Source organism: Myxocyprinus asiaticus, chromosome 47 (assembly GCF_019703515.2).
Source record: "Myxocyprinus asiaticus isolate MX2 ecotype Aquarium Trade chromosome 47, UBuf_Myxa_2, whole genome shotgun sequence".
Taxonomy (NCBI): domain Eukaryota; kingdom Metazoa; phylum Chordata; class Actinopteri; order Cypriniformes; family Catostomidae; genus Myxocyprinus; species Myxocyprinus asiaticus.
The window spans coordinates 831839-835000 of NC_059390.1; positions in this window are offsets into that span (position 1 = coordinate 831839).

Below are 3162 nucleotides of genomic sequence, written 5' to 3' on the forward strand. Positions count from 1 at the left end.
AAGCAGAAAAAGGAGTGTAAAAGGAGTTTTGTTTTGGTCTGTTCTCACCCAGAAATGATTGGGTCACTACAGAAAACATGGATTAAACCACTGGAGTCACCTGGATTACTTTTATGCTGCCTTTATATGCTTTTTGGAGCTTCAAAGTTCTGGTCACCATTCACTTGCATTGTATTGACCTACAGAGCTGAAATATTCTTCTAAAAATAAAATGTGGCTCTCACTAATGTCTTCTCCATTAATTTCTCATCAGAATTAACCTTGACGGAGATCCACAGACTTTCATCAGTTGTGTCCTCTGCAGAAGGACAGTTCAGTCCCACACTCGACACACGCCGCTCGTTTGTTTTCAGTACTTTCATTCGCCTGTTTGATGAACAAAAGTGTTTATTGTGCGTGACCAGATGATAGTAAAACCTGACATCTCTGACAGACACTGTGTGGACCAGTTCCCACATGCAAACTTAACAAATATATTAAATATAAAATGCTCATGAAATGTCAGCTCATTTATGATATTTCAAATGGATGTTGTTGTTTTTGTTTTTACTGATGCTGATGGTTAAACAAACCAATATATCATTATGTTATTATTCCACAATCAACATTGAAACATGCATCATGTTGCATTTATAATTTATTATGCTTTTCTGCAAATGCAGTTTCAGCAACCACAAGATTCATCTTTAAAAAACATTCAAATATAGACATAAGAGTAAAAGAGTCCAGCAGCTTCTCTCAATCAATATGTTTTCTTTCATTGATAAACATTGACTTGTCTGTAGTGAGGTCGGACAGCAGATATGTTTGGAGATTTGGCCACCTGCTGTCATGTGTTCTGTGTTTGACCCGTCCAGTGGCGAGGTCTGAATCTGAAGAGTTCTCGGGTCACCGGATCACAACAAACTCAACAGACTGATGCTGTAAGATACTCCAGAACCAAAGAGAAAACTGGATAAATTATGAAAATAAACCCTGTACTTCAGAGCACAGATCCGTCACTACTCATTGATTTTTAACATTTAAAACCTCATTTTATTCACCCATTCTTTCACACTAACCGCTCTAATTAGGCACTAACATACTGAAATCTGTGAAGTACCCATTAAATGTACCCATTACAGTGTTTGGATTCACCCTCCTTTTCATTTAACACTAGACATTTCTGCTCTCCGAAAAGAACATTAACAGGATATAATAAATCTTAAAAAAATTAATCAATGTTTGTATATTCAGGCTGATTCACTTCTAGAGTTTTGAAGCAGAAGCTCCTCCTGCTGTTCACTTTCAGAAATAAAAACACTGATGCTGAATATGAAGAAAACTCTTAAGAACAGAATATGAGAAAGTTTCCCAGTTCCCTGATATATGTATATATATATATGTTCAAATGCAAGGAATGTTAATTCCCAAGTTGAAGTACCTCAGTAGATGGGTGCAGAGTATATAATATGTATTATTACATAAATACATAATTAAAATAAAGTATTAGACTAAAAGTTCTCCTGTAAAATCTAATTTATTTTCTCTCTACATCATTATAACATTCCTAAAATGTACCTCATACATTCCCTTCCCTGTGTGTGTGTGTGTGTGTGTGTGTGTGTGAGTCTCTGTGCGTGTGTGTGTGCGTGTGTGTGTGTGTGTCTGTGAGTGTGTGTGTGTGTGTGTGAGTCTCTGTGAGTGTGTGTGTGCGTGTGTGTGTGTGTGTGTGTGTGTGTGTGTGAGTCTCTGTGAGTGTGTGTGTGTGTGTGAGTGTTTATGTGGGCAGGTTTAAGTGGTTTACGAGGACTTTTTTTTAGGTTATAAACTGGTAATTACAAGTGTATTATGTTATAAATGTGGTTTATGAGGACATTTCTAGTGACCTCATAATTTAAATCTCTTAAAAACATACTAAACGATGTTTTATTGAAAATGTAAAAATGAAGAAAGTTTTTTGTGTGTGTGTCTGTTTGTGTGTGTCTGTGTCTGTGTGTGTCTGTTTGTGTGTGTGTGTGTGTGTCTATTTGTGTGTGTTTGTGTGTGTGTCTGTTTGTGTGTGTTTGTGTGTGTGTGTCTGTTTGTGTGTGTGTGTGTGTGTGTCTGTTTGTGTGTGTCTGTGTGTGTGTTTGTGTGTGTGTGTGTGTCTGTTTGTGTTTGTGTGTGTGTGTATGTGTGTGTGTCTGTTTGTGTTTGTGTGTGTGTGTGTGTGTGTCTGTTTTTGTGTGTCTGTGTGTGTGTGTGTGTGTGTGTGTGTGTCTGTTTGTGTGTGTCTGTTTGTGTGTGTGTGTGTGTGTGTGTGTGTATCTGTTTGTGTGTGTCTGTTTGTGTGTGTCTGTTTGTGTGTGTCTGTGTCTGTGTGTGTGTGTGTGTGTCTGTTTGTGTGTGTGTGTGTGTGTGTGTCTGTTTGTGTGTGTTTGTGTGTGTGTGTCTGTTTGTGTGTGTCTGTGTGTGTGTGTGTGTGTGTGTGTCTGTTTGTGTGTGTGTGTGTGTGTGTGTCTGTTTGTGTGTGTGTGTGTGTGTGTGTGTGTGTGTCTGTGTGTGTGTGTGTGTGTGTGTCTGTTTGTGTTTGTGTGTGTCTGTGTCTATGTGTGTGTGTGTGTGTGTGTGTGTCTGTTTGTGTGTGTGTGTGTGTGTGTGTGTCTGTTTGTGTGTGTCTGTGTGTGTGTGTGTGTGTCTGTTTGTGTGTGTTTGTGTGTGTGTGTCTGTTTGTGTGTGTGTGTGTGTGTGTGTGTGTGTGTGTGTGTGTCTGTTTGTGTGTGTGTCTGTGTGTGTGTGTGTGTGTCTGTTTGTGTGTGTGTGTGTGTGTGTGTGTGTGTGTGTGTGTGTGTGTGTGTCTGTGTGTGTGTGTGTGTGTGTGTGTGTGTGTGTGTGTGTGTGTGTGTGTGTGTGTGTCTGTTTGTGTGTGTGTGTGTGTGTGTGTGTGTGTGTGTGTGTGTGTGTGTGTGTGTGTGTGTGTGTGTGTGTGTGTGTGCAGGTTTAAGTGGTTTACGAGGACTTTCTTTTAGGTTATAAACTGGTAATTACAAGTGTATTCTGTTATAAATGTTGTTTATGAGGACATTTCTAGTGACCTCATAATTTAAATCTTTTAAAAAACATACTAAACGATGTTTTACTGAAAATGTAAAAATGCAGAAAGTTTTTTGTGTGTGTGTCTGTTTGTGTGTGTTTGTGTGT